The sequence below is a fragment of the Palaemon carinicauda genome, chromosome 2, assembly GCF_036898095.1.
Source record: "Palaemon carinicauda isolate YSFRI2023 chromosome 2, ASM3689809v2, whole genome shotgun sequence".
Classification (NCBI taxonomy): Eukaryota; Metazoa; Arthropoda; class Malacostraca; order Decapoda; family Palaemonidae; genus Palaemon; species Palaemon carinicauda.
Genome location: NC_090726.1, coordinates 69,939,787 through 69,964,996, shown reverse-complemented (window position 1 = coordinate 69,964,996; position 25,210 = coordinate 69,939,787). Strand labels below are relative to the sequence as shown.

Here is a 25,210-nt window from a genome sequence, read left to right as displayed (position 1 = left end):
TCTCAAATTATCCTGCTATTCACTCTCCTAATTCCAGATTTCTGATATCCTATATTCGTGTGTATTGTAGACTGTTTTTCAAAATCTCAATAATTCTTCTTTAGCCTCTTCATCTGATAGTTTATTCCTCTATCACTATATAATTGTAAAAATATTGCCTCGCTTTTTATTTTTTTTGTTATTTCTTGATTTGTTTATGTTTTCTCATAGTTTATTATTTTTATGATCTCTTATCATCTTCTTTTCCTGATATAAAGTTATACTATCTTTCACCAGTATTTGTACTTCTTTCTTCTTATAATTGTATTTTTCTTCTAATTCTGTTTATAATCTAATATATTTTTCATTTCTCTTTTTTTCTATCAAGCTTCTTTCTTTCCTTGATATTTCTCCCTATTTCCACGGTTACCCAAGGTTGTTCTGTAGTTTGGCCATCAATTGTTACCCTTCTCTACGTTTTAGCCACGTGACCTTGTTTCATTTCTGCCATTATTATGTTAGCTCTTAGTGTTTTTACCATATTCCTTTAAAATATTTTCATCTTATTTACATTTGATGTTTCATACTAAAGTCGAGTTACATCATGGTAAAAAAGTAAGTTTACACATATTTAAGTAAATATTAGATATTTTATAATAGTGTTTTATAGCCACCAACTTATAACTTAAGAGAAAATTACCATATATAGATGAAACAAGCTAATACGGGGAAAAGATGAAACCTTAATATAATGCGGAACTAAGAAAGAGTTGTCCCCAGACCCTAACTACCTGTGTGTCTGTACTCTGTTGATTGTTGTAACACTGATGATGAAGTTACTTGGACTTTGTCAGTAAATCGTCAGTGTAAATAGAACCTCGGGTAATTAGATCGTGTCATTTTTCCAGAGTTATAGCTTTATTAAAGCCTGATTGGCTGTCCCTTTGTTGGGGGCTAAAGACTTGTCAATATCAGTTCTCGAGATTGGATTAGGCTTGGACTTATGTTGTTGTGGACTACTGTAGGAGCGAGAGGAAAGATGGATATTAATGTTCATTGTGAAAGAAATAAGAAGTGTTAATAGGTACTGTGAACTGTTTCGATGCAAATAATTGGGGGAAATCCACATTTTTAAAATTTGAGATGTTTTAAGATTACCAAAGTTGACAGAAAAAGTGTTTTAAAGGGAAATAAACACAAGAAAGAAGAAGATCTAAGGGTCCCCACTTAACCTAACTTAGGAACTGTATCCTGGGATGTATGGATGATACAGACACCTGTATGACTGATTATGGCTAATTTAGAATCTAGCAGTGAAGGGGGGTCGCAGGGCCGCCTTAACCCCCCCCTATTAGTTAAGTAGGTAAGACACGGCTTGTAGATTAGGTTAGGGGGGAAATTCAGATTAGTTGATGTCCATTTTTAATCCACACAGGAGGAACTGACCACTGATATACAAAGGCTCCTGTATCCTTACCTACCGAAGGGCACTACGCCCCCCTTAGAGAGCCCTCTCATTAGCCTACCCAATCCTCAAACTGGTTTTGGAGCCTTTGTATGTCAGCGGCTAGTTCTTCCCGCATTCATGAAATATGGATACCAACTTAAATCCCCCCTCCCCACCTAACCTACAAGCCATGTCCTTACCTACTTACCTAACAGGGAGCCTATCGGCGTATTCATAGTCTGCCGTCATCATACATATGTGTTTATACATACACCCCCTGGTTCCCTACCTGCTTGGCTTTTGATAATAGGTAAATATTTGAAACTAATTTCTAGCCCAATACAGGAACCATATATTTTTCCCAATTGCCATTGTGTTTTATGCATTCCTGGCCATGATTATTGGTACAAACCATTCATTTATGTGTTTTTGGACCCCCTTATGTAACGACAATTATGGGCTGTTTATTGGGGTGAGGAAATTTCAAAAACAAGTGATTTGTAGCAATAATAATGGTCAGAAATGCAAATTAAACACAAGAAAACAAGATGGAAAAATATATGGTTCTTGGGTAATTTTGTATTGTATTACAGGGTGAGATTTCGAACAGAAAATATATGTTTTCCTATAGTAAATAACGTGATTTAACCGAATTTGATGTTCATTTCAATCGGAAACAAACAGATCAACCAATTTGGCTAACTTCAAGTTGCACGGTGTCACTTCTCTTACAAATGTACTGCGAACGATAACATTAGCAACGTTACCAATAATACACAGTGTTACCAACGTTGACGTATGGTACACAGAGTTACCAACGGAACACTGACATTACTAACGATAGAAAAGATAGATATTTCCATACATATTTTAAATAATTTCTCCATATAAGTTTTACCCAATATATAAAAAGTACAAAAAGGGCACAGAACCTAACAAACCCACCTAACCTAGCCTAGTAGTATGACAGGTCACAAAATAACATTTGATCTACATCGGACGTTGGCAGCACTGGTTACTGTATTTTTTCATGACACAATCTTTGCAACGGCGCCTCCAAAGTTTATCCAGATATACTGTTTTGTATTTTCCTCCGGTTATTATAATTTCAAGAAGGTAATGAATAGAGAAGAAAAGGCTTGTTTTACTTTTATATATCGATTCTCCAGTATGTTTTCCCCACCCAAAACCCCGAGTTCCCACTGGGGGTCCCCTATCATCGGAGGATATAGATGTATATATATTTCTTAAACTATTCATTTGCAACGATAACGAGTGTCATTTTCGAAGAGAGCGTAATTTTTTCTATAAGAAAAAGTGGTTGTTTTCCTAGGTTACATCGCCCTGTAATACACTACAATGAAACCGGTTCTTGTAAGTGGCTGGATATTAAGGTATCGTAATTATCGGATTCATTTCTCGTCTTTCTAATGGTTTTTGCTCTGTCTTAGATGGGTACTCTTGCAATATTAACATTCCATCACTGGTCCTCAGTATTGGCAAGCGGTACATGATGTGTTGCACATGCAAGTCACGTGGGTCATTATTTCGGGAATACTTTTTACTTTCACTTGAGCAACAATAGCGATTTACTGAACAGTGGTTGTTTTCAACATAATTACCTAAATAGATGAAATTACAACAAATTTTGAAATATATTTTACTTCCCTCTTGGAGACGTCTTCATGTGATGATGGTCATGGTAGAACTGAAGAGAAGGGTGAGAAAAAATTGTCTGTTGTAGAACAACATGCGGGAACTTACGCATAAAAAATTTGGAAGCTAGTAATATTTAAAAAGCCAGCTAATGATTACAGTAAGTCATGAAATAAACAGAACAGTTGGTAAAGCGAATGCAAACACTGCATGCGCAATAAATCACCACCAATCTCCTTAAAGTAAACAATAGACATATAGTGAGAAATAGTCGTCATATTTTAATTGACCAATATGTAAGTTATTATGCCCAAGCCCCCATTAAACATATAGAGAAAAATGCCAAACTTGCTAGCAATTGCCTATTTCTTTCAGATAAATCTAGTTTTTCTAGAAAATTAAGTATCATATATTAACCATTTAAGGATCATATATTAACCTGACTTTGTAACACTAAATCATAATATTTCGTAAAACTCACTTCATAATATGATATTAAACATATAACTTACCCGGTAGTTATATATATAGCTTACGTCCCTGACATCATGGCAGAAAATTCAAAACTCTCGCCGATTGGATAGCCAGGTGTACCACCTGCGCGCCCTTCAGTGAGGTACCTGGAACCATTCCATGATTTCTCAGATCTTCCCTGCCGCCGCTAGCGGCGACATCGTTGGATATTCTACTCGCTATTTACCTGATTTATTGCAGTTTACTTTGGTGACGTACAATAATTTAGTTTTGACTCGTGCTTGTTTGGATTTTCTTTTGGATATTCTTTGATATTTTGACACTTGCTTGTTGATTTCTCTTACAAATATTCAAAATGGCCACCCCCCCTTTAACTTTTAGAATGAGTAGGTGTAAGACCCGGTTGGCTAAGGGCTCTCTTGATCCCCATTTGCTCTGCGTTAAATGCAGAGGTAAAGTATGTGAGTTGGGTGATCGTTGTGACGAATGCATTCTTTTATCTGAGAGTGAGTGGCTAGAGTTTGATCGCTATACGCGTACACTAGAAAGAGATAGGTTGAGACGAAGTTGCTCTCGTTCTTCCAGAGACTTTCCCTCTTCCCGTGTCACCGAACCTAATCTTTCCCCTGTAGTGGTAGTTTCTGATCCCACTATTGTTACTGCTAATGAGCCTACGCTTAAGGATATGATGGTAACTATTCAAGCTCTGGGCTCAAAGGTTGAATCGCTCGCGGCGGACAGAACGCAATTAATGTTCGATGTGAAGCAGTTAAAATGTGACAGTGCTAGAAGTGCAGTGAATTTATTTAGTGCAGTGGAGGGTGCGCCTGCTCTGGCCTGTCTTTCTCCTAGTCTTAGACCTCTTCCAAGCTCCCCAACCCCTGGGAGAAGGAATGCCGAACGACGAAAGGAAACGAGAAGCTTTAGCTCCCGAGCAGACATCCCCTCGAGCGTACCTGTTGACGTTTCACAGGACGTTCGCCCTCACCATAGGAAAGGTGAGGTTAAGGTGGTTTCATCATCCTCAGATGACGCAGTACCTAAAAGAGGCTAGCGTTAAGCTTTTAGACCTCTTAAAGAGGAAAATGAATAAAATCAACCAGCGTCCTACCATGACACCGCAAGCTCCTGGTTGTAGCCATTGGAGCAGTCCAGAGCGGTTTCCTTCTTCCGTTGAGAGTTCGCCTGCTAAGCGTCCTGCAAGGACGTCGGATTCTGTCAAGAATCTTTCAGTTGCTGGTCAGTTGTCTGGACCAGGCATGACCTCGGTTCTTGCTCCCCCTCTGCCGTCAGACTGGTTATCGCCCTCTGGACGCTCTGAGCCTTCTGTGAGCGGAGTGGAGAGTGATTTTGTGATAGACGTGACTTCCCCTGTATCACAACGAGTTGATCCGAACTTTGATATGCTACAAGAGATGCAACAGAGGCTCTCTTCATTCATGCAGAGTTACCAAGCTACAGACAATAAAAGAGTAGCAGGCCTGGATCCTGAACGTCAGGAAGCTTCCCTTCTGGACGCCAAGTGGCGTAAGGCTGTTAGTCAAGAGGTTCTTGACGACAAAAATCTTTGCATCTCCCCCGTTAAATGTCGTGATACTGTTCCTCATAAGGAAAGTGGACATAATCTTGATCCCGAACATCAGGCAACCAAACGTGACGCCAGGCGTCAAGCAGTCAGACAATGACATTGAGCGTCAGACGACCAAACGTGACGTTGAGCGTCCAACAGGTCGAGGCGCCGAGCGTCCTCCTAAACGTGGCGTTGAACGTCCTACATGACGTGATTTTGAACGTCCAGCAAAACGTGATGTCGAATGTACAGCCATACATGACGTCGAGCGTCCTACAGAGTGAGACGCTGAGCGTCCTCCTAGACGTGGCTTTGAACGTCCTTCAGAACGTGATCTCGAGCGTCCAGCTAAGCGTGACGTCGAGTGTCCAGCTAGACGTGACGTCGAGCGTCCTACAGGACGTGATCTCGAGCGTCCAGCTGAACGTGGCGTCGAGCGTCCAGCTAGCCGTGACATCGAGTGTCCTACAAACCAAGACGTCGAACGTACAGCAAGACGCGATGTCGAGGGTCCTCCAGGACGCGACGTTGAGCGGCAAGCAGCCAGACAGGAATTTTAGCGTTAAGTGGTACGCGGCGTCGAGTGTTATTTAGAACGTGACACCTAGCGTCGAACATCTTTTCGTGTTGCCGTTAGTCAAGAAGTGAGGCATGACTTTGAGGATGAGAGCCTCGGGCTGCGTGATGACACTAGTCATATCAGATGTCGTGATCAAGAACACTTTAGTTCCAATCGCATTGATCGCGAGCGTTTCATCGAGCGTCGAGCGTTAGATCAACAAGGTGACAGACATGATGATCCGGGGTCCCTTGACGCTGGAAGTCAGGACTTTCATGAATTGGATCCTGATAAGCACAACGTCGTTGCTCCCGTCGGGGCTTTGTCAGAGGAAAACATCGATGATCACTTTTCCCCTGTTGAATTGTTTGAGGAGTTATCGGAAGGAGAAGATGCTAAGTCGTTTCGTCCTTCATTGGATCTTAAGAAACGCATGAGAGTTTTTAACGATGAGTTTTAAATATTTAACTTAGCCGGTGAATATATAATAGCTGAGCCTCCGGCGGCTCGACAGAAAAACACACAAAAACTCGCGAGCGATCGCTATGAAGGTTGCGGGTGTGCCCACTAGCGGCAACTATCGGCCAGATACCGCATATACATGTAAACAGACCCAATTTTTCTCTGTTGGTCTGATCGACAAGACGTACCATTACTCGCTGTTAACCTGGAGTTTTTCAACAGTCTTGGTGAAGTACTTCCTTTTGGTTTGAACTTTCGCAGTGCAGGTGTTTTATCTTCAACTTAAATCTTGAACTCGTTTTTGGATAGATTTAATTGTTGATGACTTTGGATTGTTTTTTGGACTTTCTTTGACTTTTAAATGGCCGACCCTTCCCTTAGTACGGAAGTGTGTTTTAGGCTTTTAGCAATTATCTTATCATGTTATAAATTGTTGTTGTTAATTATAGATTTTCCTCTATATATTTTATATATCAACCGCCTTTATTAGGCCTCTTCGATTAGCTTTCCATTTATAATAAACATCAAGATAAATTTTAATGAATTGTTTATATGCGACCTTACCTATTCCTCCCCTAATCCGAGAGTAGGCGGTCCTAACTTGGAAACCGAAGTTAAACAACGTTGACCCCTTTCAATCGTAAATAACTTTTACAGAGCAAATGATTTAAAACTTATTAAATGAATATTTTTTAGTAGATATTTTATGAAAGATTTTCTTTGAATAGTCTTCGTACTGTTTCAAAGATGAACTAACGTTTAGTTTATTTATGCTACGCAGTTTGCGCTCTATCGTTACGATAGAGAGAGAGAGAATCACGGTTTCACTTTGCAGAAAGAGTAAATCGATTCTGACGTTTTGTTCATTCTTCTTTCAAACTTAAATGTTTTAAATACTATTTTAAAGGAACTTGTTAATTGAAAAACCTTTCAGTTTTTTCCTTTGGTCAAATAACCTGTTTATTGACGAAAGGTCAGTGGGCTTTTCTCTTCGGTGCGAAATCAAGAGAGAGAGAGAGACGGAGAGAGAGAGAGGAAGAGAGAACGTTCCGATCTTTATTCTCGTCCCAAGCGAGTAACGTTGTTCTTGAGTCAGTTTTTTTTTACTCTCGTCCCTAGTCTCTGTACGGGGAGAAAGGATAAAACGTTTTTAGTTTTTATTCTCGTCCCAAGGCACTGTACGGTGGGAGATTGAAAACGTAGTTTTGAATGAACTAGTGTTTAGTCTCCTTCCCAGCCACTGATCTTTTTATCTTAATATATGTTTACTGTTTTTTTGCTTGTATTAATGTGCTTACATTATACGACTTATTTCGCAATTATAACCTTTTGATGAGGGTAGAATTGCGTGCTTCAGGTAGAAATCAGTTTTATTCATGCCTAATGTGAATTGTTGAAAAATTCGATTTCAGTGAAGTAAGTGTAAAACAGAAAATCGTAGTGATAAAGTGATAATTGCGCAAAGTGTTATCAGTGTTGCGACCGAGGGTTCGTCTGTTCGAGCCTGTCGTTCGCCTAGTCCGAGACCTCTTGCAAGCTCCCAAGCCCAGGGGAGAAGTAATGTCGTACGACTTATGGGTTCGAGAGGCCTTGATCAGCGAACAGACGTTCCCTCTATGGTTTCAGGCGTGTCTCATCAAGACCGCCCCTACCATAAGACGAGCGAGACGATTTTCTCCTCGTCATCCGAAGGCTTTTCGCGTAAGAAACCGTGGAGCAAGGTTTCGAGGCCCTTTAAGCGAAAGTCAGTCCTTTCAGGACAGGTCCAGCATCCTGGTTGTAGCCATTGGGACAGCTCTGACCCTATGCAGTCATCGGAAGACTGCTCGCCGCCTAAACAAAAGCGTAACACAGGCTCCGAGAGTCTTATTGTAGGCAAGGTTTTGCAGTCACAGACGTTACCCTCGTCTCTTACCGCAACCATTCCCGTTGATCCTAAATGGGTTGTACGGCAAGACATGCAGAATAAGCTTGCCTCTCTTATGGAGGACTATTCTGTTGAGCAGGTTCACGATGATCCTCACCGCTTAGCTGATCGAGATCCTGGCCGTCAGCCGCCCAAACGAGCCTTTGCTCGTCCTTTTGACATTGACGTTACAAAGTCACGTCAATCGTGTTTTGTAGAGCCTCACTCGATGCAGTCCCGTGTTGACTCTCAGCCGCTTGTAGACGTTCAGCCGCTGCCGCTTGCTCTTGTTGACGTTCAGGACGTTCACCAACCAGCATAGTTGACTTGTTTTGACGTTGAGCGTCAAGCACCGCAGTCAAGAGTTGTTTTGACTGCTCAGTCTAAGCAGTCAAGGCAGTCTCGAGTTGACATCGAGCGTCCTCCCGCACCTGTTGTTGTTGCTGGTCAGTCCTTTAAGCAGTTACATGACATAGCGTCCTTGACTGCTACTGTTGCTCCTTTGCGTGTGGACTCTGCTTGTCAAGCATTGCCACCACAGCAGGTCTCTCCCTTGCTTGAGACTCGGCAATTGTCGGACAAGGTTCCTTCAGATGAGGAAGTTGCTGATTCCCCTCCTACTGATATTCCCTTGAGGACTTTGTCAGACGGAGAGGAGCCTAAAGCTGCTCAGCCCTCTATGGACTTTAAATAAATCATGCTGATTTTTAAGGATCTTTGTCCGGATCTTTTTGTAACTGCTGCTCCTCGTTCGCCTAAACGTCAGAGTTTACACTAGGCCTAGCTACTTCGAAGCCGTTGTTTTCTAAGCTAGTGTTCTCTCGCTCTTCTAAGAGAGCTTTACGTTTGCTAGGCGACTGGTTAATCACCAGGAGGAGTTTGGGGGAGACAGCCTTTGCTTTCCCTACTTTTAAGCTGGCTTATAGAGAGAGAGTCTGATATGACACGGGAGAAGTTCTCGGCTTGGGAGTTCCTGCCTCTGCCCAGATAGACTTCTCAAACCTCATAGACTCTCCCTGGCGCCTGGCCATGAGACGCTCCAAGATTTTATGGTCGACTTCAGAGCTAGACCATCTCCTGTTAGGAGTTTTTTCGAGCGTTTGAAGTTTTGCTGTACAATTATGTCATGCATAAACAAGGCTATCAGGGATGGCTCCAATAATCTGACAGCCACGTTCTGTGCAGGAACAAGTCCCTCTGGGATGGCTCCAATGATCTGGCAGCCATGTTCACTGCAGGAGTACGTAAGAGGCAAGTGCGCTCAATGTGTTCATTGTCAAGACAAACTTCACGATGAAGTCTACCAGGCTGTCTTGACAGCATTAATGGAAGGCGACTGGATGGTCTCTCTCGACCTTCAGGAGGCATACTTCCACATTCCTATACACCCGGATTCCCAACCGTTTCTGAGGTTTGTTTACAGGAATGTGGGGTACCAGTTTCGAGCCCTGTGCTTTGGCCTCAGTCCTGCTCCTCTCGTGTTTACGAGGCTCATGAGGAATGTGGCAAAATCCCTCCATCTATCGGGAATCCGAGCCTCCCTGGACTTGGACGACTGGCTTCTCAGAGCATCGTCCAGTCTTCGCTGTCTGCAGGATCTACATTGGACGTTGAGTCTGGCCAGGGAGTTGGGACTTTTGGTCAACCTAAAAGTCCCAACTGATCCCATCCCAGATTATTCTATATTTGGGGATGGAGATTCGCAGTCCAGTTTATTCGGGCTTTTCCGTCTGCCACCCGAATAGAACAAGCCCTGCTCGAAGGCCAACTAATGCTGAAAAGAGAACGTTTGTTCAGTCAGGAGTTGGAACAGTCTCGTAGGGACTCTCTCATCCCTGGAGCAGTTTGTCTCGCTAGGGAGACTACACCTTCTGCCTCTCCAGTTCCATCTAGCCTCTCACTGGAACTAGGACAAGACGTTAGAGACGGTATCATTCCTAGTCTCCGAACCAGTAAAGGCATGCCTGAAATGGTGGGACAGCAATATCAGTCTGAGAGAGGGACTATCCCTAGCAGTCAAGAACCCAAACCACGTGTTGTTCTCAGACGCGTTGGATTTGGGTTGGGGTGCGACCCTGGACGGTCGGGAATGCTCGGGTCTGTGGACCTCAAGTCAGAAGAGCATGCACATCAACGGCAAGGAGCTATTAGCAGTCCACTTGGCCTTGATGAAATTCAAAAGCTTTCTTCGAAACTAAGTGGTAGAGGTCAACTCAGACAACACCACAGCTTTGGCGTACATCTCCAAGCAAGGAGGCACACACTCCTTCACGCTGCTCGAGATCGCAAGGGACCTTCTCATATGGTCAAGAAATCGAGGCATCTCCCTGTTGACGAGATTCATCCAGGGGGACTTGAACGTCTTGGCAGACTGTCTCAGTCGGAGGGGTCAGGTGATACCCACGGAATGGACCCTCCACAAGGACGTGGGCAAGAGTCTTTGGGCTACTTGGGGTCAACCCACCATAGACCTCTTTGCCTCCTCGTTGACCAAAAGGTTACCAATCTATTGCTCTCCAGTCCTAGATACAGAAGCAATCCACATAGACGCGTTTCTACTGGATTGGTCTCTTCTGGACTTATATGCATTCCCACCATTCAAGATAGTCAACAAGGTACTGCAGAAGTTCGCCTCTCACGAAGGGACAGGGTTGACGTTGGTTGCTACCCTCTGGCCCGCGAGAGAGTGGTTCACCGAGGTACTTCAATGGCTGGTAGACATTCCAAGAAGTCTTCCTCTAAGGGTAGATCTCTTACGTCAGCCCCACGTAAAGAATGTTCATCAAAGCCTCCCCGCGCTTCGTCTGACTGCCTTCAGACTATCGAGAGACTCTCGAGCTCGAGGCTTTTCGAAGGAGGCAGCCAGTGCGATTGCGAGAGCTAGGAGAGCTTCTACCTTCAGAGTATACCAGTCGAAGTGGGAAGTCTTTCGAGATTGGTGCAAGCCAGCATCTATGTCCTCTTCCAGTACCTCTGTAGCCCAATCGGAGATTTTCTTTTACATCTGAGAAATGTTCGCTCCCTCTCAGCTCCCAAGATTTAGGGCTACAGGAGCATGTTGGCTTCGGTCTTTCGTCATAGAGGCTTAGATCTTTCCAACAATTAAGATCTCCAAGATCTCCTTAAGTCTTTCGAGACCTCTAAGGAACGTCGTTTGGCAACTCCTGGATGGAACTTAGACGTGGTCCTAAGGTTCCTCATGTCAGACAGATTTGAGCCATTACATTCAGCCTCCCTGAAGGATCTCACCCTCAAGACGCTTTTCCTAGTGTGCTTGGCTTCGGCTAAAAGGGTCAGTGAAATTCATGCCTTCAGTAAGAACATCGGCTTTTCTACAGAAAAAGCCACATGTTCACTTCAACTTGGTTTCCTGGCCAAAATGAACTGCCTTCTCGTCCTTGGCCTAAGTCTTTTGATATACCTTGCCTGTCAGAGATCGTAAGCAACGAACTTGAAAGAGTGCTGTTTCCAGTTAGAGCTCTTAAGTTCTACTTAGCTCGTACTAAGTCCTTACGAGGTGGATCTGAGGCATTATGATGCTCAGTTAAGAAACCATCATTGCCTATGTCAAAGAATGCTTTGTCATATTTTATCAGACTTTTAATACGAGAGGCTCATTCTCACTTGAATGAAAAAGACCGATGCTTGCTTAAGGTTAAGACGCACGAAATAAGAGCTATAGCAACTTCCGTGGCCTTTAAGCAAAATAAATCTCTGCAAAGTATTATGGACGCGACCGTTTGGAGAAGTAAATCGGTATTCGCGTCATTTTACTTAAAAGATGTCCAGACTCTTTACGAGGACTGCTACACACTGGGTCCATTCGTTACAGCGAATGCAGTAGTGGGTAAGGGTTCTACCACTACATTCCCTTAATTCCAATATCCTTTTAATCTGCTCTTGAAATGTTTTTTAATTGGGTTGTACGGAAGGCTAGGAAGCCTTTCGCAGCCTTTTTTGATTTGGCGGGTGGTCAAATGTCATTTCTTGAGAGCGCCCAGATTAGGGGTTTGATGAGGTCCTGTTGTATGGGTTGCAGCCCTTAATACTTCAGCTCCTGGAAGTCTTTCAGCATCCTAAGAGGATCGCTGGGCTTCGTGAGGAAGACAGACTAATAAGGCAGAGTAATCGTCTAAGTCAACTTCCTTACCAGGTACCTTTATATATTTGGGTTTTGTTATGATATAACTGTCAAAAACTCTAAGCATATACGCTGTAAACTTAATTAACTCTGGTGTCTACCCACCACCATGGGTGTGAATCAGCTATTATATATTCACCGGCTAAGTTAAATATTTAAAAATGATATTTTAATTATAAAATAAATTTTTGAATATACTTACCCGGTGAATATATAAATTCCTCCCCGATAGAGACCCAGTGGGATGAGAAAAATTGGGTCTGTTTACATGTATATGCGGTATCTGGCCGATAGTTGGCGCTAGTGGGCACACCCGCAACCTTCATAGCGATCGCTCGCGAGTTTTTGTGTGTTTTTCTGTCGAGCCGCCGGAGGCTCAGCTATTATATATTCACCGGGTAAGTATATTCAAAAATTTATTTTATAATTAAAATATCATTTTTCTGAATCTTTTGTGCCCGTTGCTCCACGTTTGCCATCCTCAGAATTCAAGCTTGGGAAGACGTTAAAGAAGTCTCTTTTTACCAAAATGGTTCTGTCACGGTCATCTAAAGGAGCTCTAAGGATGATGGGAGACTGGATGGAGTCCAAAAAGGACTAAGGAAAGGCGGCCTTCGCGTTTCCTCCGACTAGACTTGCATCTAGATCTAGTATCTGGTACGAGACGGGAGAAGTTCTCGGCTTAAGAGTTCCTGCCTCTGCCCAGGGAGATTTCTCAAGTCCAGTAGACGCTCCCCGTCGGTCGGCCATGAGGAAGACCAAGATTCTCTGGTCTACTTCGGAGTTGGATCATCTGCTCAAAGGCGTCTTTAGAGCCTTCGAGGTTTTCAATTTCCTCGATTGGACTCTGGGAGCCTTGGGCAAGAAGGTTTCTGCCCTTTAAGAGGGTGACTACTAGTTTAATCCATATCATGTCCTGTATGGATAAGGCATTACGGGACAGATCTAATGAGTTGGCAGCGCTCCTTTAAGCAGGGATCCTTAAGAAAAGGGCTCAGATGTGTTCGTTTCTGTCTCTTGGGGTTACTCCCTTTCAGAAATCGGAATTGTTATATGCTCCTCTGTCTTCCTCTCTTTTTCCACAAAAACTCATTAGAGAGGTTTCATCAGCATTAACTCAGAAGGCCACCCAAGATCTGGTCTCAAAGACGGCAAGAAAGGTCCTACCAACTTCCTTCTCTAGCCGCAAGCCAAAGGAAGAAACACCATTTCCTAAGTTTTCTCAGCCCTTTTGAGGGAAGACTTCCTGCAGGGGTACCTCCAGGCCTGATGGAAGGAGAGCAAAGAGGAGAGGATTCAGAACAGGGCGAAGCAGAGTCTGACTGCTTTCGCCTTCAGACAGTAGGAGCCAGACTACACAACTTCTGGCGAGCGTGGGAGGATAGGGGAGCAGACCTTTGGTCAGTACAACTTCTGAAGGAGGGTTACAAAATCCCATTTATAGGGAAACCTCCTTTGGTTTTAGCTCCAGTAGATCTCTCTCCCAGATACAGAGAGGAGTCAAAGAGGCAAGCTTTACAAATTCAAGTGTCTCTCTTGTTGGAGAAAGGGACCATAGAGAGGGTGCGGGACTTGCAATCACCAGGCTTTTACAACTGCTGTTCCTGGTTCCCAAGAACTCGGGGGGGGGGGGGGAGATGGCGTCCAGTCCTGGACGCAAGTGCACTGAACACGTTTGTCCAGAAGACGAAGTTCTCTATGGAGACTTCAAAGTCAGTTTGTTCCGTAACCGAAATACAAACCACGCTATTTACAAAGGGTATTACTCTTAGCGAAGCTGAAATGACGAGCCAATAGTTTTTAACAAGGGTTAATTACCCCCGCGCTAGTTAGCGGGGGGTGGGGAAGGGTAGCTTGCTACCCCTCCCCCCTCCACACACCGGTGACTTGCTTCACTTCACTTTTGGCTCGGCGGTGATCAGACGTGTCTGTTCATCGCCTTCGTGACAGCCTTTAATTTTTTTCTTTTTCTTTTCAGCTTGTGTGATTGGTTGGAAGTTGACCTTCAGTTATTTTCTTTTATTTAATATGCGTACATGCCCTGGAGTTGCCGGCCGTCCTTGTGGGACTTTCATGTCGGACGTGATTACGGATCCTCACACCCTCTGCCCTCAATGTCGGGGCCGACGGTGCGACCAGGATAACATGTGCCGTGAGTACAGGGAGTGGTCTGCCTCCCAGTGGGAGAGGTTTGGCCGTCGGCGTAAGAAGAAGTCCAAGAGAGACCGTTCTCCTCCGGGGTTAGCCTTGAAGGAGGAAGGTTCTCGGGACTCTTCTTCCGCCGCCCAAACCTCCTCCGAAGCTCCCCCTCGTCCGCCTCCTAAGGAGAGTCGTCCGAGTGGGAGTGCAGGCCCTTGTTCTGTTTCCCTACCTTCGGTGGGGGGAGAGGGCGTCGCCTCCCATAGCGAGGCGGTTCCCCCTCCTCCTCCGGGGGAGGTTATTGATAATAATGCCTTATCCAGTGATGATCTTTTACAGATTTGGTCGTCCCTGGGGCTTAAGGGCTTGCCCTCCAGGGTCGCTCTTATTGACCTTGTCTCGTTGGGGGCCGCTGTTAAACAGTCGCCGGTGGTAGCGGAGGTAGACCCTCTGTCTATTGTCGACGTCGTGGTGGCAGAGGCCTCCGACGTGGCTGGGCCTTCCGACGCAGGTGCTGTTGCTGGTGATGGTGCTCTAGGCTCTCTTCCTCCTTCCGTGCATCCTTCGAAGGGGGAAGTGAGTCCTTCGGTCTCGACTGCTGCCCAGCTTCCTTCTGAGGGAAGTGTTTTGACGGAGACTCCCCTTCGGAGGACCGATGGTCCCGACGATCTCCCCCGAGGCCGCCTCCGCCGTAAGGCTCACCGCCCTCTACGCCACAAGGGCCTCCCATCCCCTTACAGGGGGACTAAGAGGCGCCTTTTTGGGTCTTCGTCCTCCGGGGGGGACTCTCCTCGTCAGCCTCAACCGACTGCTCCGCCCTCCTTGAACCTCTCTGCAGACCGCTCACCTTCTCCTGCCGGATCTTCGCCTTCTGGAGAACTCGTCACCCGACGGGCAACGGTCCCTTCGGGGCTAAGGGATTCTTTCCTTACGCGAGCAGGGCTAGCGCACAAGCGCTCTCCTGCTCGCCAAGACTCTCCTGCTCGCCGACGCTCACCTGCTCGTCGGCTCTCTCCTGATGTTCGCCCCCCTCGCCAGCGCTCTCCTGCTCGTCAGCTCTCTTCCGAGCGTCAGCGCTCATTTGAGGACCATCGCCCTGCGGTCTCTGACCACCCTTTAGTTCCTGCTGAACTCCCTGCTCACCATCCACCTGGTCCTGTGGCTACGCAACATCGTGCTGCGCGTGTGTCAGAAACACATGTTCGCCAACGCGCCAGCGATCTTCCCGTTCCTGCTCGTGAACGCGCCGCACCACCTGTCCTCTCACAGGACACGCGTCGACCTTCTGCTCGCCAGCGATCACCTACACATGCTGCTCGCCATCGAACGACCCTGCATGATTGCCCGCATACGCATGCTGCTCCTCATCGCACTACCCTGAACGATCGCCCTCCTGCGGATGCTGATCACCATCGCACCCTTTCACGCGACCATTCACCTGCGCATGCTGCTCGCCATCGCACAACCCTGCACGATCGCCCGCTTACGCATGCTGCTCCTCATCGCACAACCCTGAACGATCGCCCTCCTGCGGATGCTGATCACCATCGCACCCTTTCACGCGATCGTTCACCTGCGCATGCTGCTCGCCATCGCACAATCCTGCACGATCGCCCGCTTACGCATGCTGCTCCTCATCGCACAACCCTGAACGACCGCCCTCTTGCGGATGCTGATCACCATCGCACCCTATCACGCGATCATTCACCTACACATGCTGCTCGCCATCGCTTACCATCACGCGGTCATTATCGCCAGCGATCTTCTTCACCTACGCGGCAGCACGATCCCTCGCCGTCGCGCCATCGCTTGCGTTCGTCGCCTCGGACACGTGTTCATTTACCTGCCCACCCTCACGCCCACTCGCCTGCGCGCCCGCGCGATCGCTCGCCTGCGCGTCCGCGCGATCGCTCGCCTGCGCGACCGCTCGCCTGTTCGCCCGCACGACCATTCGCCTTTGCGCGACCGTTCGCGGCGAATTCCACAGCCGGTGGTAGCAGCAGGTACGCGTGCTCCTAGACGGCACTCGGGATCACCACCATCCAAGCACAGGTTGGTATTGCAGGACGAAGACAGGTCAGTACAGCATTCTTACCCACCTTCTTTTCAGGCAGGTACCGTCGTGTCCACTCCGAAGGATCGCCCGATCCCTTTCACCTTAGCGAGGATTTCGGACTCTGTGTCCTTTGAGCAGCAGACTTGGTTTGGTCCGCTGGCACGGGCGTTAGTGAGGGTTATGAAACCAGAACTCGCCGGCCAGGGTAACAAACCAGCGGCTGTCTCTCCTACGCTGAAGAGAAAGAGAGGAGTGGACTTCGTGGTGACTTCCCCCAGGGCGAAGTTGGTTCCCAAGAGGTCGGTTTCGAGGGTCCCCTCTCCTGCACGAGTACTCTCTCCTTCTCCCGTGGACGAGGCCTTTCCGTCCTCAGGTGAGTCCAGTGGGGCGGTAGTCTTCCCCTCGGCACCAGGGGTGGAGACTTCGCTTCAGGCAGGAGAATCGTCTCGTGAGGAAGGGGCCCCTCGAACCTCGTTGTTGGGATCCTGTATCCCTCCCAGGAGGGAACCCAAGGATTCCAAGACCATCCCTAAATCCTCTGCAAGGATTCGTCAGGAACCCACGACTACCCAGGGGAATGTCCACGTATCACCCCAGGAAGAGATTCCTGGGGCAGGAGACTTAGCTGCCAGCCCGCAGGGAGGAGAACAGCAAGAGTCCGAACATGCCTTCTGGCAGGTCCTAAGCCTGATAAGGCAACTTAACAGTCTTACGGATCCAGTCATCCCCCCCCGTGAAGGCAAAAACACGATTCTGGATGAAGTGTTTGACGTTCGGGAGGCCCCTAAGACCAGTGCAGCTCTGCCCTGGTCTCGGGGGCTGAAGAGTGCCAGAGCTAGCGCCAATGCTCAGCTCGCATTTCTTGCCTCCTCCAGTCATTCCACTGCCGGGAACAAACTCATCCCTCCTCCTCGCCTTCAGCAGAGGAGGTATTTCGAGATCCTGGGTGAGCACAACCTCGCTCTTGCTCTCCATCACTCTGTGGAGGAGCTGGCGAAGGGAGTTCCCTTGGAGAAACTCTCTGCCCGGCAGGTGTCGTTCTCGGCGGCAGAGATCCTTAACCACGAGAAGGTCGCTAAGTGTGCCATGCAGGCCACTTCGTGGCTGGACTTCTGGTTAGGATCTCTGGGCATCCTATTGCGATCGGAGGACTTGTCCAAGGAGACCAATAGGAAGGCCCTAGAGACCTTCTTGCTCTCGGGCACCCGCTCCATCGAGCTTTTGGCGCACCAGGTTACCACCCTGTGGGCCAACTCGGTGTTGAAGCGTCGCGATGCTGTGTCCGAGAGATTCCATCCGAAGGTCCCCGCCGTAGATGTGTGTAGGCTCCGACATGCCTCCCTCCTGGGGGAGAGCCTGTTTGAGCCTCAAGACTTGGAGCGAACGGCTGAGAGGTGGAGGAAATCCAGCACGGACTCCCTCCTCCACAGGGCCCTTGCAACTCGGCCCTATAAGCCTCCAGCCCCGCCACAACAGCAGCAACAGCCTCGTAAGGCTCCCAAACAGGCACCGGCAGCTAAGAAAGTGGTCTCTAAGCCCCAGCCCTTTCCAGCCAAGATCAAGAGGGGCGGTAAGTCCTCCAGGGGAGGCAAGACTTCTAGGGGTGGCGGCCGCGGCCGCAAGCCCTAGGGGTGGCAGTCCCCCTGCGTGTCCACCTGTGGGGGGATGCCTTCAGCGTTGCGTCCGCAGGTGGCAACATCACGGGGCCGATGCTTGGACGGTCTCAGTGATCGGCCAAGGTTATCGCGTCCCGTTCACGTCATCTCAACCTCCCCTGACAGCGAATCCAGTGTCGTTGAGCTCCTATGCCATGGGATCGGCAAAGGGGCTGGCCCTTCAGGCCGAAGTCGAGACCATGTTCGAGAAGGGTGCTCTCCAGGAGGTCGTGGACGGCTCTCCAGGCTTCTTCAGTCGACTCTTTCTTGTAAAGAAGGCTACTGGAGGCTGGAGACCCGTCATCGATCTCTCAGCTCTGAACAGGTTTGTCAAACAAACCCGGTTCAGCATGGAGACAGCAGACACGGTCAGACTTGCGGTGAGACCACAAGACTTCATGTGTACACTGGATCTAAAGGATGCGTACTTCCAGATCCCAATCCATCCGTCTTCCAGGAAGTACCTGAGATTCTGCCTAGACAACAAGATCTACCAGTTCAAGGTGCTGTGTTTCGGTCTCTCCACAGCTCCTCAGGTGTTCACCAGAGTGTTCACCCTGATTTCGACTTGGGCGCACAGGAACGGCATTCGTCTCCTTCGTTACCTAGACGATTGGCTGATCCTAGCAGACTCGGAGTCGACCCTTCTTCGACACCGAGACAGGCTTCTAGATCTTTGCCAGGATCTGGGGATCGTGGTAAACCTCGAGAAGTCCTCTCTGCAGCCGTCCCAACGACTGGTTTATCTAGGCATGCTAATAGACACCAATCTCCACAAAGCCTTTCCATCAGACGACCGGATAGCAAGGCTGAGGAGGGTGGCGGAATCTTTCCTCAGGCGAAAAGAACTCCCCGCCCAATCGTGGTTGCGTCTCTTAGGCCACCTATCCTCCCTGGCCCGTCTGGTTCCAAACAGCCGCCTCAGGATGAGATCCCTTCAATGGCGGCTCAAGTCCCGGTGGAATCAAGGATCCGATTCCCCGGACATTCTGATCCCAATGGGGTCTCTGGAACAGACGGACTTGCGGTGGTGGCTGGCCGACGAGAACCTGCGAAAGGGAGTGAGTCTTCTCGTCCTCCCCCCGGAATTGACTCTGTTTTCGGACGCGTCAAAAGAAGGGTGGGGGGCGCACGTTCTGAACCAGAGGGCCTCAGGCCTTTGGTCAAAATCAGAAAAGTGCCTACACATCAACCTGCTAGAATTGAAGGCCGTCTTTCTGGCCCTTCAACAGTTCCAACGGTTCCTGGCGGGTCACTCCGTGGTGGTGATGAGTGACAACACCACGGTAGTGGCTTATATCAACAAGCAGGGAGGCACTTTTTCGCAACAGCTATCCCATCTTACAGTAGAGACTCTGAGGTGGACCGAAACCCACTCGATAACACTATCAGCTCGCTTCATTCCTGGCTAGAGGAATGTGCTCGCCGACAGTCTGAGCAGGGCTTCGCAGATAGTGAGTACCGAGTGGTCTTTGGATCCTCAGATAGCCAACAAAGTCCTGACTTTGTGGGGTTCCCCGACGGTGGACTTGTTCGCGACAGCCTTGAACTTCAAGCTGCCCCTGTACTGCTCACCAGTCCCGGACCCCAAGGCACTCTGGCAAGATGCTTTCCAGCAACGGTGGGACAACATCGACGTGTACGCCTTCCCACCATTCTTTCTGATGAGAAGGGTGCTCAACAAGACCAGACTATCGGTCAACTGTTCCATGACTCTAGTAGCCCCGCTATGGCATCACGCGGAATGGTTTCCGGACCTTCTGCAACTCCTGACGGAACTCCCAAGGGAGCTTCCTCCACGACACGAGCTTCTCAGACAACCCCACTCCGGTGTCCCTCACAGGGCCGTAGCCTCGCTTCGGCTTCACGCCTGGAGACTATCCAGCGTCTCCTCGCGGAGAGAGGCTTTTCGCAACAGGTTGCGGAGAGAATGTCTCGGCACCTGCGAAGGTCCTCTGAGGGAGTCTACCAAGCGAAGTGGAGAGTCTTTTGTGGTTGGTGTCGTGGAAGGGGTATCTCTCCACTCGATGCCACTATTCCAGCAATAGCGGACTTCCTTGTGTATCTGCGAGAAGAAATGCGCCTTTCTGTCTCGGCAGTGAAAGGCTATCGCTCAGCCTTAAGCTTGGCCTTCAGATTGAAGGGCGTGGATATTTCTTCATCGCTAGAACTCTCTTTACTCATATGTAGCTATGAGCTTACCTGCCCCCAGTCGGAAGTGAGACCCCCTCCTTGGAACGTGGTTCGAGTCCTCAGGTCTCTCAAGAGACCTCCCTTCGAGCCATTACGCCAGGCCTCCGATCGCCACCTGTCTTGGAAGACGGCTTTCCTACTCGCCTTGGCCTCGGCCAAGCGAGTTAGTGAACTTCATGGTCTCTCGTACGACATCGCCCATTCAAGGGGATGGGGGGAGGTAACGTTCAGGTTCGTCCCTGAGTTTGTGGCCAAGACTCAGAATCCTGGAGTGCCGGATCCTCGGTTCGACACTTTCAGGATCGCGAGTCTCCGTTCTGTAACAAACGACCTAGACCAGCTGCTACTATGCCCAGTGAGGTGTCTGAGGTACTACTTGAAGAGAACGGCTGCAGTCCGTCCTCATGTGCGAGCTTTGTTTGTGAGCACAGGCAGGACAAAGAGGAGGGTCACCAGGAACACCATCTCTGCTTGGATTCGAAGGGTTATCCACCATGCCCTGAATCCTGACCCTCCTCCGTCACGTCGCCCTCGGGCCCACGATGTCAGGGGTATTGCTACATCCCTGGCCTTCAAGAGAAACTTCTCTGTGACGCAGGTACTTCAAGCTGGGGTCTGGAAGCGTCAAACGACCTTCACAGCCCACTACCTGCAAGACGTGACCCACAGGAGCCTCGATACGTTCTCTATCGGCCCTGTGGTGGCTGCACAACAGCTGGTCTAACCTCAGGCTCCTTTTTGGACAAGTAGCAGTAGGTTGAGGGCGTTGTTACCCGGTCTTAGTCTGTGTGAATGAAAGAGTATGTCTGACCCTTACTACTTTCTTCATTCTCCCCTCTCTTGGGGAAGCAGCATCCTGGTCCTCGCATAGCTGACCTCGACCTCTGCAGGTAACCCATGGTTCTTTGTGCTCCTAGTATTAAGCTTAATACTGTTGCGTCTCCCATACCCTGACGAGGTGGTATGGGGAACGTCCTATCCTAGAATTCCTATCTGAAGGTCTCAAGGTCAACTTCATAGGACGAGTCACACTCTCCTCCTCACACTACTTATGTAGGCCACTCGTTCCTAGCGATGCTAGGAACCTGTGAGGTACAGGGGCTCCCTCTCTCTAGTGCTGCTCACTGAGGGATCGAGCCCCCGGGCAAGCCGAAGTCAGTAAGGCTGGGGACTTTCCACCCTTCCTAAGGGGTAAGTCACCTTTTGTAAATAGCGTGGTTTGTATTTCGGTTACGGAACAAATGACAAATTCAAAGATAATTTGTATTTTTCCTAACCATACAAACCTTAGCTATTTACACATATGTGCCCGCCATCCCTGATCCCCAAGTCAAGTCCTACCTCTAAGTGAAGTGAAGCAAGTCACCGGTGTGTGGAGGGGGGAGGGGTAGCAAGCTACCCTTCCCCACCCCCCGCTAACTAGCGCGGGGGTAATTAACCCTCGTTAAAAACTATTGGCTCGTCATTTCAGCTTCGCTAAGAGTAATACCCTTTGTAAATAGCTAAGGTTTGTATGGTTAGGAAAAATACAAATTATCTTTGAATTTGTCATTTTTGCAGCAGTAAGAAGGGCAACTGAATGGTCTCATTAGACCTCCAGGACGCTTACTTTCACATCCCCATTCATCCAAACTTCAAGCATTATCTGAGGTTCGTCTTCCAGGGGGAAGTGTTTCAATTTCGAGCTCTGTGTTCCGGCCTCAGCACCGCCCCTAAAATATTTACAAAACTAATGCTCAATGTAGCAAGAATACTCCACTCAAGAGGCATCAGAGCCTCCCTGTATCTTGACGATTGGCTTCTCAGAGCTCACTCGTACGATCACTGCCTGAAGGATCTCCAGACAACTTTGAGACTAACAAAAGAATTGGGTCTTTTTGTCAACAAGGACAAGTCTCGTTTGACACCATCACAAGAGATACTTTATTTGGGGATGGTGATTCAGAGTCTGGTTTTTCAGGCTTTTCCGTCTCCCTTAAGGACGGAACAAGCCACCTTGAAACTGCAATCTTTCCTAAAGAAGAAGAAGTGTTCTGTGAGGAAGTGGATGAGTCTGTTTGGAACCCTCTCCTCGTTGGAACAGTTTGTCTCTCTAGGAAGGCTGAATCTTTGTCCTCTCCAATTCCACCTCAATCATCATTGGAACAAGGAGAAGGATCTAGAGACGATGTGCATTCCAATTACGGAATCCATAAGAAGTTGCCTTCAGTGGTGGAACAATCCGGACAGGTTCCAAGAAGGTTACCCCTTGGAACAGAAGAACCCAGACCTTGTGTTGTGTTCCGACGCCTCGGACTCTGGGTGGGGAGGGACACTGGGCAAGTTGGAAGTTTCAGGATTGTGGACAGAGGTTCAAAAGAACTTCCATATCAACCAAACGGAACTGTTAGCAGTCCTGTTGGGCCCTCAGAAGCTTCGAAGGGTCAGTTTTGAACAAAGTGGTGCAGGTCAATGCCGACGACACCACAGCATTGGCTTACATTGCCAAGCAAGGCGGAACTCACTCGATGTCCCTTTACGAAACTGCAAGGAATCTCCTCTTCTGGGCAAAGGAAAGGAATGTAATCCTGATTACAAGGTTCATTCAAGGGGAGAAGAACGTGATGGCAAACAGCCTCAGCAGGAGAGGCCAAATTCTGTCCACAGAATGGACATGATGGCAAACAGCCTCAGCAGGAGAGGCCAAATTCTGTCCACAGAATGGACATGATGGCAAACAGCCTCCGCAGGAGAGGCCAAATTCTGTCCACAGAATGGACATGATGGCAAACAGCCTCAGCAGGAGAGGCCAAATTCTGTCCACAGAATGGACATTATGGCAAACAGCCTCCGCAGGAGAGGCCAAATTCTGTCCACAGAATGGACACTCCATCAAGAAGTCTGAAAGAATCTGTGGTGACTTTGGGGTTGCCTGTGCATAGACCTATTCGCGACCTCGAAGACAAAGAGGCTAGAGACTTATTGCTCCCCAGTGCCAGATCTCGAAGCAGTCCTGTTAGATTGAACCAATCTGGACGTGTACGCTTTTCCTCCGTTCAAGATCCTTTACAAAGTGTTACACGAAGGGACCAGAATGACTAGTGGCCCCCTTTTGGCCCTCAAGAGAATGGTTCACAGAGGTACTGGAATGGATGGTGGACACTCCAAGAAGCCTTCCATTAAGAGTAGATTTACTCAAACAACCTCACTTGGAAAGGTACCACCAAAGTATCCAAAATCTTCAGCTAACTGCGTTCAGACTATCGAAAAACTCACAAGAGCTAGAGGTTTTTCGAAAGAGGCAGCTAGAGCTATTGCAAGAGCAAGAAGGACTTCGACCATCAAGGTTTATCAATCCAAGTGGAAGGTTTTTAGAGAATGGTGCAGAGTCAACTCTGTTTCCTCATCCAGTACCTCTGTAGCTCAGATTGCTGACTTCCTGTTATACCTTCGAAAGGAAGCGCAATTTTTCATTCTCTACCATCAAGGGATACAGGAGTATGTTAACAACTGTATTCAGGCACAGAAACTTAGACCTTTCGAATGATAAAGACCTACAGGAACTGCTAAAATCTTTTGATACATCAAAGCAACGGCACCAAGATTCACCAGCTTGGAATCTGGATATAGTCCTGCAGTTCCTTATGAGTTACAGGTTTGAGCCCTTGCATTCAATTTCCTTTAAGGACCTCATGATGAAGGCTCTGTTTTTGGTTAGTCTTGCAACAGCCAAAAGAGTTAGTGAAATCCATACGTTTAGTAAAAATGGTGGTTTTCGAGATAACAAGGCTATCTGCTCATTGCAGTTAGGCTTTCTCGCCAAGAATGAACGCCCTTCTCACCCTTGGACCAAGGCTTTTGAGATTCCGAATCTTTCGGATGTGATTGGCGAGGAGTTGGAGAGAGTCCTATGCCCAGTAAGAGCTCTGAAGTTCTACCTGGACAGAACGAAAGAGTTGCGAGGCAAGTCGGAATCTCTGTGGTGCTCGGTCAAGAAGCCCTCGTTGCAGATGTCAAAGAATGCCCTTTCATTCTTCATCAGACTTTTAATAAGAGAGGCTCATGCACATTGCAATGAGACAGACCTTAGACTTTTAAAGGATTCGAAGGGTTATCCACCATGCCCTGAATCCTGACCCTCCTCCGTCACGTCGCCCTCGGGCCCACGATGTCAGGGGTATTGCTACATCCCTGGCCTTCAAGAGAAACTTCTCTGTGACGCAGGTACTTCAAGCTGGGGTCTGGAAGCGTCAAACGACCTTCACAGCCCACTACCTGCAAGACGTGACCCACAGGAGCCTCGATACGTTCTCTATCGGCCCTGTGGTGGCTGCACAACAGCTGGTCTAACCTCAGGCTCCTTTTTGGACAAGTAGCAGTAGGTTGAGGGCGTTGTTACCCGGTCTTAGTCTGTGTGAATGAAAGAGTATGTCTGACCCTTACTACTTTCTTCATTCTCCCCTCTCTTGGGGAAGCAGCATCCTGGTCCTCGCATAGCTGACCTCGACCTCTGCAGGTAACCCATGGTTCTTTGTGCTCCTAGTATTAAGCTTAATACTGTTGCGTCTCCCATACCCTGACGAGGTGGTATGGGGAACGTCCTATCCTAGAATTCCTATCTGAAGGTCTCAAGGTCAACTTCATAGGACGAGTCACACTCTCCTCCTCACACTACTTATGTAGGCCACTCGTTCCTAGCGATGCTAGGAACCTGTGAGGTACAGGGGCTCCCTCTCTCTAGTGCTGCTCACTGAGGGATCGAGCCCCCGGGCAAGCCGAAGTCAGTAAGGCTGGGGACTTTCCACCCTTCCTAAGGGGTAAGTCACCTTTTGTAAATAGCGTGGTTTGTATTTCGGTTACGGAACAAATGACAAATTCAAAGATAATTTGTATTTTTCCTAACCATACAAACCTTAGCTATTTACACATATGTGCCCGCCATCCCTGATCCCCAAGTCAAGTCCTACCTCTAAGTGAAGTGAAGCAAGTCACCG

General features: G+C 48.1%; 1 protein-coding gene across 1 annotated transcript in view; it reads left to right on the top strand.

Moving 5' to 3' along the window:
• The first annotated feature begins 700 nt into the window (after positions 1-700).
• The window catches only part of LOC137617279 (zinc finger protein 585A-like), a 203,311-nt gene continuing 178,801 nt past the window's right edge, over positions 701-25,210 (top strand). The window contains exon 1 of the mRNA XM_068347277.1: positions 701-861. The gene's annotated coding sequence lies outside the window, so the exon portion shown is untranslated. The remainder of the gene's footprint in view (positions 862-25,210) is intronic.